The 13,571-nt window shown below is 34.8% G+C and overlaps 1 protein-coding gene across 15 annotated transcripts in view; it reads left to right on the plus strand.

The window, feature by feature from the left end:
• Positions 1-13,571, plus strand: part of STXBP5L (syntaxin binding protein 5L) — a 466,532-nt gene that overhangs the window by 256,443 nt on the left and 196,518 nt on the right. The gene's annotated exons all lie outside the window — the stretch shown is intronic.

A 13,571-nucleotide genomic window follows, 5' to 3' on the forward strand; every position in this document is an offset into this window, starting at 1 on the left:
TCTGGGAGCATGTTACCTCCAGCTTTGTTTTTTCCTTTCAAGATTGTTTTGGCAATTTAGCATCTTTTGTGATTCCATATGAATTTTAGGATATTTGTTCTAGTTACGTAAAAAAAAAAATCTCATGAGTATTTTGATAGAAACTGCATTAAATCTGTAGATTGCTTTGAGTGTATAGACATTTTAACAAAATTATTTATTCCAGTTCAAGAGCTCAGGATGTCTTTTCATTTCTTTGTATCATTTTCTGTTTGTTTCTGCAGTGTTTTATAGTTTTTAATGTGTAGCTATTTTATCTCCTTGGTTGTTTATTTCCAGGTATTTTATTCTTTTTCATGGGATTTTAAATGGCATTGTCTTTTACTCCCTGATAGTTCATTGTTATTGTACAGAAAAGCAACAGGTTTCTATATATTAATCTTGTAACCTACAACTTTTCTAAATTCATTTATTACTTCTAATAGTTTTGGGGTGGAGACTCTAGGATTTTCTATATAAAGTATCATGTCATCTGCCAATAGAGTTACTTCCTTGCTTTCAACTTGAATTCCTTTTAATTATTTTTCTTGCCTGATTCCTGTGACTAGGAATTCTAATATTATGTTAAATAGAAGTGGCAAGAGTGGGTATCCTTGTCTTATTCCTGAATTTATATGAAAGTCTTTCCACTTTTTGCTGTTGAGTATGATATTACTTGTGGGTTTGTCATAAAGAACCTTTATTATGTTGAGGATTGATCAAAAGCTAGGCCACAAAACATGTCTCAACAAATTTAAGAGAATGGAAATTATACCAAACATTTCTTCCCAACCAAAACAGTATAAAACTAGAAATCAATTACAGAGAGAAAAATGGGAAAAGATCACACATGTGGAGACTTAACAACATGCTACAAAAAAACTGATGAGACAATGAGAAAACCCCAAAACACTCTAGAATCGATGGAATCCAGCAAAGAGTTCTTAGAGGAAAGTTTATAGTGATGCAGGCTAAACGCAAAAAAAACCCTCAAACCATCTAACCTACCACCTAAAGAAATTAGAAAAAGAAACAAAGCCCAAAGTTAGTAGAAGGAAGTAAATAATAAAGGTAAGAGAGGAAATGCATAAAATAGAGATTAAAAAACCAATAGAAAATATCAGCAAAACCAAGAGCTGATTTTTTATAAAGATAAATAAAATTAATAATCCTTTAGTCAAACTCACCAAAAAGAAAAGAGAGACAACTCAAATAAACAAAATAAAAAGTTAGGAGAAATAGCAGCTGATACCACAGAGATACAAAAAAATATAAGAGAATACTACATACAAAATAATAATACAATAGTAATATGCCAACAAATTGGACACCCTAGATAAAGTGGACATATTTCTAAAAACATACAACCTACCAGACTGAATCAAGAGAAAACATAATTTAAGTAGACCAGTCACTGGGAGTGGACTTGAATTTGTAACTAAAAAAAAAAAACTCCCAGCACAAGAACATCTAGGATTGGATGGTTTCACAGAAGAATTCTGACAGACATATAAAGAAGGACTTATACTTATCATCCCAAACTATTCAAAAAAAAAAATAATTTGAAGATGACAGCACACTCCAAATATCATTCTACTAGTCTGGTGCTACCCTGATACCAAAACCAGACAAATACATTACAAAAAAAGAAAATTACAGGTCAGTATCTTTGATGAATATAGATGTAAAAATTCTCAGCAAAGCTTTAGGAAACAGAATCCAAAAATATGTTAAGAAGATCATACACTATGATCAAGTAAGATTTTTCCCAGGAGTGCAAGGATGGTTTGACATTGCAAATCAGTGTGATACACAACAGTAACAAAAGGAAGAATAAAAAATCACACTCAATTCAATAGACACAGAAAAAGAATTTGACAAAATTCAACATCCTTTGATGATACAAGCCCTTAGTAAAGTAGGTATGGAGAATTTACTTATTTTTAAAAAATTTACAAGCTGGTTTTTAAATTCATAAGAAAAATGAAATGTTTAAGAATAGCCAAAAAAATTTTTTTTTTTAATGAATAACATTGTGATATTGGTACAGGGCAATACAAGAAAGCCAATGGATCTAAAGAGATATTCTAGAAACGATTCAGGTATTTGGGAGAATTTTGTGTATTTTAGAGAAGATATTTCAGGGTATGATAAACTATTAAATAACTGGCTTTGGTCAGTTGGTATTCAGTTTGAAAAAAATTTTAAGACCTAATCAAGTAATGGAACAGGAATTGAAAAATGAGCATCTAGACATAGCAATCATGATTATGCCCATACATACCAGTATGGGCAATTTGTTGTCAACATTTAAAATATGTTGATAGAAAATCCATTTCAGATATTTATCCTATTTATAGGACCAACAGGCAAAATATTGAAAATAGCCTAAAGGTCTATTAATAAAAAATTGAATAAATGAATGATACTATATACATACTGTGGAATGCTATTCTGATAAGGAAGATTCTTCAAGCCATATTTTTTAAACAAAAGATGTAGAACAGTAAGGTTAGTATAAAATCACTTGAATAATGAATTTATGTTTTTACTTACATATTTAAATATTCAAGGGAAAAAGCCCCAAAGAAGATGTACAAATCTGGGAAGGATACTAGTGATTGGCATTGAGGAAAATGGTCAAAAATACTCACATTTTACTTGTATTGTTCAAATTTTTATGAAAAACTATAATGTGTGTTAGTTGGGTAATTAGAAATTAAAAGGAATGCAAAATAAATTAGTGTTAGAGGCAGAAGACTGTGTTTGTATTGTGATCCACTGCTTATTATCATATAACCTTGAATAAATCTCTTGACTTCCTGTAGTTTAGTTTTTCCATCAATAGCCTTTGTCACATACAAATTCTTGATTTGAATGTATTCAGTCTTATCAGTTTTCCATTTGACTCCTGCATTTTGTTTGTTACCTGCTAGATATTTCCCTTCCTAAGGGAAAATGCAGTTTTATTTTTTCTATCAGTTTTAAGGCTTTCTGTTTCACAATTTGATTTTAATCTATATGTAATTTATTTATGGTGGTTTGTTATAAGGGTATGCTTTCATTTTTATATACAAATTATTTATTTATTGAATAGCCAATTCAGTTTACACTGATTTATAAGGACATCTCACTTATATATCAAGTTCTTACTTTTGAGTGGGTCTTTGGGCTTTTTTCTCTGTTGCATTGATACATTTATCTATTATTCTACTGATGGCACACTTTATTAGTTATAATATCTTTACTAAATATCTTGATATTTGGTAGCCCCTCTCCATTCTCATTTTCTCATCTTGTTTTCTTTTATGACCATTTATTCTACTATATGAGTTTTAGGATTAGCTTATCAAACTCTATGTAAATCCTTGTTGGGACTCTTAAACATGGACATATTGATGAATTTAGAGAATATGTACATCATTAAGACATGAGTGTTTTATCTTTTCATCTTATAAACAAGATATATTTACTTTGGCTTTCTTTTATGTCTTTCTGTATAGCTTTACAACTTTTTCACAAAAAAGTCACACATATCTTTTGTTAGCTTAATTTTAAGTCCCTTACAGACTTTATTGCTCCTATGAATTAATTTTCCTAAAATCTGTTTCATAATTAATTGTTAGTGTATATGTGTTAATCACTCAGTTGTATCCGACTCTTTGCAACCCCGTAGACTGTAGCCCACCAAGCTCCTTTGTCCATGGAATTCTCCAGGCAAGAATATTGGAGTGGGTAACCATTCCCTTCTCCAGGGGATCTTCCCAGCCCAGAGATCAAACCCAGGTCTCCTGCATTGCAGACAGATTCTTTGCTCTCTGAGCCACCAGGGAAGCCCATATAAAATACTATTTATTTTTGTTATTTTGTATCCAACTACATCACCGAATGTTTGCTTTCAGTAACTGTCTTTAAATTATTTGAAATAGTCTGTGCATAAAAGGATAGCAATATAGACAAATTTTATTTCTTTCATATTTTGGTGTAAATTTGTATTTTGGTGAAAAATTAATCAATAGTCAATTTTTGAAAGAAATGAAAAATTTTATTCAAGCCAAGTTGAAGAATATAACCTGGGGGGGTGGTCCTAAGATGGCGGAGAAATAGGATGGGGAGACCATTTTCTCCCCCACAAATTCATTGAATGAACATTTGAATGCTGACCAAATTCCACAAAACAACTTCTGAATGCTGGCAGAGGACATCAGGCACCCAGAAAGGCAGCCCATTGTCTTCGAAAGGAGATGGAGAAGTCTTGAGGCTACTGTAAGAATAAGACTAAAAACCAGAGGCAGGAGGCTTAAGTACAAATCCTGAGAACACCAGAGAACTCCTGACTCCAGGGAACATTAATTGATAGGAGCTCATCAAAAGCCTCCATACCTACACTGAAACCAAGCACCACTCAAGGGCCAACAAGTTCCAGAGCAAGACATACCACACAAATTCTCCAGCAACACAGGAACATAGCCCTGAGCTTCAATATACAGGCTGCCCAAAGTCACACCAAACCCACTGACATCTCAGAACTCACTACTGGACACTTCATTGCACTCCAGAGAGAAGAAATCCAGCTCCACCCACCAGAACACTGACACAAGCTTCCCTAACCAGGAAACCTTGACAAGCCACCCGTCCAACCCCACCCACAGTGAGGAACCTCCACAATAAAGAGGAACCACAAACTGCCAGAATATGGAAAGGCCACCCCAAACACAGCAATACAAACAAGATGAAAAGGCAGAGAAATACTCAGCAGGTAAAGGAACAGGATAAATGCCCACCAAACCAAACCAAAGAGGAAGAGATAGAGAATCTACCTGATAAAGAATTCTGTATAATGGTAGTGAAAATGATCCAAAATCTTGAAAACGAAACGGAGTTACAGATAAATAGCCTGGAGACAAGGATTGAGAAGATGCAAGAAAGGTTTAACAAGGACCTAGAAGAAATAAAAAAGTTTCAATATATAATGAATAATGCAGTAAACTAGATAAAAAACACTCTGGAGGGAACCAACAGTAGAATAATGGAGGCAGAAGATAGGATACATGAGGCAGAAGATAGAATGGTAGAAATAAATGAAGCAGAGAGGAAAAAAGAATTTAAAGAAATGAGGACAACCTCAGAGACCTCTGGGACAATGTTAAACACCCCAACTTTCGAATCATAGGAGTCCCAGAAGAAGACAAAAAGAAAGACCATGAGAAAATACTTGAGGAGATAATAGTTGAAAACTTCCCTAAAATGGGGAAGGAAATATTCACCCAAGTCCAAGAAACCCAGAGAGTCCCAGACAGGATAAACCCAAGGCAAAACACCCAACTGCTAAGTCACTTCAGTCGTGTCCGACTCTGTGCGACCCCATAGATGGCATCCCACCAGGCTCCCCCGTCCTGGGATTCTACAGGCAAGAACACTGGAGTGGGTTACCATTTCCTTCTCCAATGCATGAAAGTGAAAAGTGCAAGTGAAGTCGCTCAGTCATGTCCAACTCTTAGTGACCCCATGGACTGTATTGCAGCCTACCAGGCTCCTCCATCCATGGGATTCTCCAGGCAAGAGTACTGGAGTGGGGTGCCATTGCCTTCTCCGAAAACACCCAAAGACACATATTAATCAAATTAACAAACATCAAACACAGACAACAAATATTAAAAGCAGCAAGGGAAAAACAACAAATAACACACAGGGGGATTCCCATAAGGATAACAGCTGATCTTTCAATAGAAACTCTTCAGGCCAGGAGGGAATGGCAGGACATACTTAAAGTGAAAAAAGTGAAAAACCTACAGCCCAGATTACTGTTCCCAGCAAGGATCTCACTCAGATATGAAGGAGAAATCAAAAGCTTTACAGACAAGCAAAAGCTGAGAGAATTCAGCACCACCAAACCAGCTCTCCAACAAACGCTAAAGGATCTTCTCTAGACAGGAAACACAACAAGGGTGTATAAACTCGAACCCAAAACAACAAAGTAAATGGCAATGGGACCATACTTATCAATAATTACCTAAAATGTAAATGGGCTGAATGCCCCAACTAAAAGACAAAGACTGGCTGAATGGATACAAAAACAAGATCCCTATATATGTTGTCTATAAGAGACCCACCTCGAAACAAGGGACACATACAGACTGAAAGTGAAGGCCCGGAAAAAGATATTCCATGCAAATAGAGACCAAAAGAAAGCAGGAGTAGCAATACTCATATAAGATAAAGACTTTAAAATAAAGGCTGTGAAAAAAGACACATCATGTATGAAACGAGTCGCCAGTCCAGGTCGATGCACGATATTGGATGCTTGGGGCTGGTGCACTGGGACGACCCAGAGGGAGGGTATGGGGAGGGAGGAGGGAGGAGGGTTCAGGATGGGGAACACAGGTATACCTGTGGCGGATTCATTTCGATATTTGGCAAAACTAATACAATATTGTAAAGTTTAAAAATAAAAAAATAGAAAAAAGAAGGACATTACATAATGATCAAAGGATCAATCCAAGAAGAAGATATAACAATTATAAATATATATGCACCCAACATAGGAGCACCGCAATATGTAAGACAAATGCTAACAAGTATGAAAGGAGAAATTAACAATAACACAATAATAGTGGGAGACTTTATACCACACTCACACCTATGGATAAATCAACTAAACAGAAAATTAACAAGGAAACACAAACTTTAAATGATACAATAGACCAGTTAGACCTAATTGATATCTATAAGACATTTCACCCCAAAACAATGAATTTCACCTTTTTCTCAAATGCACATGGAACCTTCTTCAGGATAGATCACATCCTGGGCCATAAATCTAGCCTTAGTAAATTAAAAAAAAATTGAAATCATTCCAAGCATCTTTTCTGACCATAATGCAATAAGATTAGATGTCAAGTACAGGAGAAAAACTATTAAAAATTGCAACATATGGAGGCTGAACAACACACTGCTGAATAACCAACAAATCACAGAAGAAATCAAAAAAGAAATCAAAATATGCATAGAAATGAATGAAAATGAAAACAACCCAAAACCTATGGGACACTGTAAAAGAAGTGCTAAGGGGAAGGTTCATAGCAATACAGGCTTACCTCAAGAAACAAGAAAAAAGTCAAATAAATAACCTAACTCTGCACCTAAAGCAATAAGGAGTTCATGATCCGAGCCACAGTCAGCTCCTGGTCTTGTTTTTGCTGACTCTATAGAGCTTCTTCATCTTTGGCTGCAAAGAATATAATCAATCTCATTTCAGTGTCGACTATCTGGTGATGTCCATGTGTAGAGTTTTCTCTTGTGTTGTTGGAAGAGGGTGTTTGCTATGACCAGTGCGTTCTCTTGGCAGAACTCTATTAGCCTTTGCCCTGCTTCATTCTGTACTCCAAGGCCAAATTTGCCTGTTACTCCAGGTGTTTCTTGACTTCCTACTTTTGCATTCCAGTCCTATGAACTGGACATCTTTTTGGGATGTTAGTTCTAGAAGGTGTGGTAGGTCTTCATAGAACCATTCAGCTTCTTCAGCATTAGTGGTCGGGACATAGACTTGGATTGTCTTGATGTTGAAAGGTTTGCCTTGGAAACAAACAGAGATCATTCTGTTGGTTTTGAGATCACACCAAAGAACTGAATATTGGACTCTCTTGTTGACTATGATGGCTACTCCATTTCTTCTAAGGGATTCTTGCCCACAGTAGAAGATATAATGGTAATCTGAGTTAAATTTGCCCATTCCGGTCCATTTTAGTTTGCTGATTCCAAAAGTGTTGATGTTCACTCTTGCCATCTCCTGTTTGACCACTTCCAATTTACCTTGATTCATGGACCTAACATTCCAGGTTCCTATGCAATATTGCTCTTTACAGCATCAGACTTTACTTCCATTACCAGTCACATCCACAACTGGGTGTTGTTTTTGCTTTGGCTCCATCTCTCCATTCTTTCTGGAGTTATTTCTCCACTGATCTCTAGTAGCATGCACCTACTGACCTGGGGAGTTCATCTTTCAGTGTCCTACCTTATTGCCTTTTCATTCTGTTCAAAATATATAAGAAGTATAGTTGAAGTATATAATAAGTATAATTGAAGTATAGTTGACTTAGAATAGTAATTAGTTTCAGCTATACAACATAATGATTTGATACTTTTATAGATTATGCACCATATAAAGTTATTATGATATTATTGTTTACATTGCTTGTGCTATACCTCTTAATACTCTTCACCTATTTTGCTTCCTTCCCCCAGTGCCCTCCCCACTGGCAACCACTAGTTTTGTTCTCTGTATTGTGAATCTTTTTCTGTTTTGTTATATATTTGTTTTACTATTTTTAGATTCCACATATATAAGAAAACATATACTATTTATCTTTCTTAATCTGACTTGTTTTACTCAGCATACTGCTCTCCAGGTTCGTTCATGCTATCACAATTGGCATGATTTCATTCTTTTTTGTGGCTGAGAAGTATTCCTGTGTGTGTGTGTGTACCACATCTTTATCCATTCATGTGCTGATGGACACTTAGGTTGCTTCACATCTTAACTATTGTAAATGATGCCGCAGTAAACATTGGGGATGTGTATATCTTTTTAAATTAGTGTTTTAATTTTCTTTAGGTAAATATCCAGGATTGGAGTTGCTGGATCATACAATAATTCAATTTTTAATTTTTTGAGGAACCTCCATACTGCTTTCCAGAGTGGCTGCATCAATATACATTCTCCCGAGAGTGCACAAGAGTTCCCTTTTCTGCACATCCTTGCAAATGCTTGTTTATTATTTGTGGTCTTTTTGATCACAGCCATTCTGACAGGTGTGAGGTGATATCATTGTGGTTGGTAATTAGTAATGTTGAGCTTCTTTTCATGTGCCTGTTGGATGTCTGTATGTCTTCTTTGGAAAAATACCATTTTTTTTAATCAGGTAGTTTGTTTTTTGGTACTGAATTGTATGAGTTCTTATATATTTTGGATGTTCGTCTCATTGTTTGCAAATATTTTCTCCATTTCATAGTTTTGTTTTTTTTTTTCTTTTTATTGATGCTTTCCTTCTCTGGGCAAAAGAGTTTTTAGTTTGATTTAGTGCCATTTGCTTATTTTTGCTTTTTGTCCTTGTCTGAGAAGACAGATCCAAAAAGTATTACTGATACTGATTTCAAAGAGCATATTGCTTGTGTTTTCTTCTATGAGTTTTTCTATTTCAGGTTTAAGTGTTTTCTCCATAGAGTTTATTTTTTTATAAATTATGAGAAGATGGTCTAGTTTCATTCTTTTACATAACTTATGTAAATAAACTGTCTTTTTCCCATTTTATATTCTTGCCTCCTTTGTTGTTGATTAATTGACCATATGCGTGTGGGTTTATATCTAGGCTTTCTGTTCTGTTTGATAGATCTATTTGTCTGTTTCTGTGCAGCATCATATTGTTTTGATTATTTTAGCTTTATAGTATTTTTTTAAATCAGGGCATGTAATACCTCCAGCTTTGTTCTTTCTCAAGATGACTTTGATTATTCAGGGTCTTTTGTGGTTCCATTCAAATTTTAGGGGTATTTGTTCTAGTTCTGTGAAAAATGCTGTGGGTATTTTGATAGAAACTGCATTGAATCTGTAGATTGCTTTGGGTAGTATAGACTTTTTAATACTATAAATTCTTCCAGTCCATGAGCATAGAACATCTTAATGCTTATTTATGTTGTCTTCAATTTATTTCATCAGTGCCATATAGTTTTCAGAGTGTAGGTCTTTCACCTCCTTGGTTAAGTATATTCCTAAGTATTTTATACATTTTGATGCAGCTTTAAATGGGATTGTATCCTTGCTTTCTCTTTCTGATAGTCATTTTTAATGTATAGACATGCTGATTTATATATATTCATTTTTCTGCATCCTTACTGAATTCTTGTTAGCGTTAATAGTTTTGAGTGGAGTCATTAGAGTTTTTTATATGAAGCATCATGTCATCTGCAAATAGTGACAGTTTTACTTCTTCCCTTCTAATTTGGATGCCTTTTATTTATTTTTCTTGTCTGATTCCTGTGTTTAGGACTTCCAATTTTATATTAAATAAGAATGAACATTCTTTTCCTGTTCTTGATCTTAGAGAAAAAGTATTTGCCATGTACTTTTCACCATTTACTATAACGTTTACCTGTGGTTTTGTCACATATGGCCTTTATTATGTTGAGATATATTCCCTCTATACCTACTGATGAGACTATTTATCATGAGTGATTGTTGAACTTTGTCAAATGCCTTTTCTGCACCTTTTGTAATGATCATGTGATTTTATCCTTCCCTTAGTTAATGTGATGTATCACAGTGATTGATTTTCAGATACTGAACCAAATTTGCACTCTTGGAAGAAATCCCATTTGATCATGGCATAAGATTCTTTTTATATGCTGTTGAATTTTTTTTGTTAATATTTTGTTGAGGATCTTTGCATCTGTATTTTTCAGATTTATTGGCCTGTAATTTCCTTTTTTGTAATGTCTTTGGGTTTGATATCAGTGTAATACTGGATTCAAAGAATGAGTTTGGAAGTGTTCCTTTCTCTTTAATTTTTTGAAAGAGTTTGAAAGGGATAAGTGCCAATTCATCCTTAAATGTTTGGTAGAATTCCAGTGTGAAGCTATGTGATCCTGAACTTTGTTGGGAGGTTTTTTTTTTTTTTTTTTTTTTTTTTAATTTAATTGCAGATTCAGTTTCATTACTGGTAATTGGTCTTTTCATATTTTCTACATTTTCTTGGGATATTTTACATTTCTTGCAGTTTGTGCATTTCTTCTAGACTGTCCAAGTTGTCATATAAATGTTTGTAGTATTCTTCAGTTATTGCCTTTCTGTGATATCTTTCAAAACTTCTTGTTCATTTTTTATTGTATTTATTTGGGCCCTCTTTTTTTCTTGATAAATCTGGCTAAAAGTTCATCAATTTTCTTTATCTTTAAAAAGTTAACCTCTTAGTTTCATTTACTTTTTCCCCCCATTTTTGTGTCTCTGTTTCATATATTTCTCTCCTTGGGCTCTCCCCTTTTCTTTATTATTTCCTTCCTTCTAATTGTTGGGCTTTGTTTTATTTTTGTAATTCTCTTAGATTTCTAGATAGTTTTTTTTTTTATACTTTGGTTTGTTTCTTGAGGTAGGCTTGTAATGCTATAAACTTCTCAACTGTATTTGTTGCATCCCATAGATTTTGAGAAGTTGTGTTTCTATTTTCATTCATCTCATCTTTAAATTTCCTCTTTGACTTGTTCATTGACCCATTGATTTTCTAGCAACCTATTGTTTAGTCTTCAAGTGTTTGCGTCTTTTCCACCTTTCATCCTATAATTGATACCTAGTTTCATACCCTTATGGTCAGAAAAGATACTTGATGTGATTCTACTCTCCTTAAATTTATTGAGATGAGTTTTGTGGCCTACTGTGTGATATGTCCTTGTGAATATTCCATGTGCTCTTGAAAAGTGCATATTCTGTAGTTTCTGGATGGAATGCTTAGTAAATGTCTTTTGAGTTCAACTGTCAAAGTATCATTGAAGGCCAGTGTTTTCTTTTTGATTTTCTGTCTGCGTGATTTATTCATTGTTGTAAGTTGGGTATTAAAATCCCCTGCTAATACTTGTTACAGCAATTTCTGCTTTTATTATGTCTGTTATTATTTGGCTTATATATTTAGTTCCTCCTATGTTAGGTACATGTATATATTTATTAATATTATTTCCTCTTTTGGGATTGAACCCCTTAACATTATGTGATGCCCTTCTTTTCCTTTAGTTACAGTCTTTGTTTTAAAGTCTATTTTGCTGATATGAGTTGTATTACCCCTACTTTCTTTTCATTCTGTTTGAATGGAACATCTTTTTCCATCCTTTAACTTTCAGTCTGTGTGTGTCTTTAGCTCTGAACTGAGTCTCTTGTAGACAGCATATAGATGAGTATTTATTTATTTATTTTTATCTGTTTAGCTACCCTGTGTCTTTTTGTTGGGGCCTTGAGTTTACTTCCACTTAAAGTGATTATTGATAGGCATGTGCTTTTTGCCATTTTGTTATGTTTTCTGGTTGTTTTTGTTGTTGTTCAGTCCATAAGTCATGTCCAACTCTTTGTAACCTCATGAATTGTAGCATGCCAGGCTCCCCTGTCCTTCACTATCTCCAAGAGTTTGCTCAGATTCACATCCATTGAGTTGGTGATGCTATCTAACCATCTCATCCTCTGCTGTCACCTTCTTCTTTTGCTTTCCATCTTTCCCAGCATCAGGGTCTTTTCCATTGAGTTGGCTCTTTGCATCAGGTGGCCACAATATTTGAGCTTCAGCTTCAGCCTCAGTCCTTTCAATGAATGTTCAGGGTTGACTTCCTTTTGGATTGACTGGTTGGATCTCCTTGCAGTCCAAGGGACACTTAAGAGTCTTCTCCAGCACCATATTTCACAAGTCTCAACGGTGCTCAGTCTTATTGCAACTCTCGCATCCATACATGACTACTGGAAAAACCATAGCTTTCACTATGCAGAACTTTGTCAGTAAAGTTATGTCTCTGCTTTTTAATATGCTGTCTAGGCTTGTCATCACTTTCCTTCCAAGGAGCAGATATATTTTAATTGCATGGCTGCAGTTGCCATTCACAGTATTTTGGAGCCCCAGAAAATAAAATCTATTGCTTTTTCCCCTTCTGCTTGCTGTGAAGTGGTGGGAGCAGATGCCATGATCTTAGTTTTTTGAATGTTGAGTTTTAAGCCAGCTTTTTTACTCTCCTCTTTAACCCTCATCAAGAGGCGCCTTAGTTCCTCTTTGTTTTCTGCCATTAGAGTGGTATCACCTGCATATCTGAGGTTGGTGATATTTCTCCTGGCTACCTGGATTCTAGCTTACATTTCATTCAGGCCAGCATTTTGCATGATGTACTGTGCATATAATTTAAATAAGCCGAGTGACAATATACAGCCTTGACATATTCCTTTCCTAATTTTGAACCAGTCTTTTGTTCCATGTTCGGTTCTGTTACTTCTTGGCCTGCATACAGGTTTCTCAGAAGGCAGGTAAGGTGTTCTGGTATTCCCATCTCTTAAAGAAATCCACAGTTTGTTGTGATCCACACAGTCAAAGGCTTTAGCATAGTTAATGAAGCAGAAGTAGATGTTTTTCTGGAATTCTATTCCTTTTTCTATGATCCAGTGAATCTTGGCAATTTGATCTCTGCTTCCTCTGCCTTTTCTAAATCCAGCTTGTACATCTGGAAGTTCTTGGTTCATGTGCTGTTGAAATCTAGCTTGAAGAATTTTGAGCATTACTTTGCTAGAATTTGAAATGAGTGCAATTGTGTGGTTGTTTGAACATTCAGTGTCATATTATAGTAAAAATCATCAGCACAGCAAGTAATATTTAGTGGAGTGACTGAGTCTTGAGTATGATCATCTAATCATTTTATGTTCTCAAATGCTTTTCTTTTGAAATGAAGTATGTATATTTTGTTAATTGTCTTATTTATTGATTTACAAGTCAATATCAACTATGTTTAATGACATGAATCTCTAGAATATCTTTGTG

This window comes from Bubalus kerabau, chromosome 2 (genome assembly GCF_029407905.1).
Source record: "Bubalus kerabau isolate K-KA32 ecotype Philippines breed swamp buffalo chromosome 2, PCC_UOA_SB_1v2, whole genome shotgun sequence".
Taxonomy (NCBI): domain Eukaryota; kingdom Metazoa; phylum Chordata; class Mammalia; order Artiodactyla; family Bovidae; genus Bubalus; species Bubalus kerabau.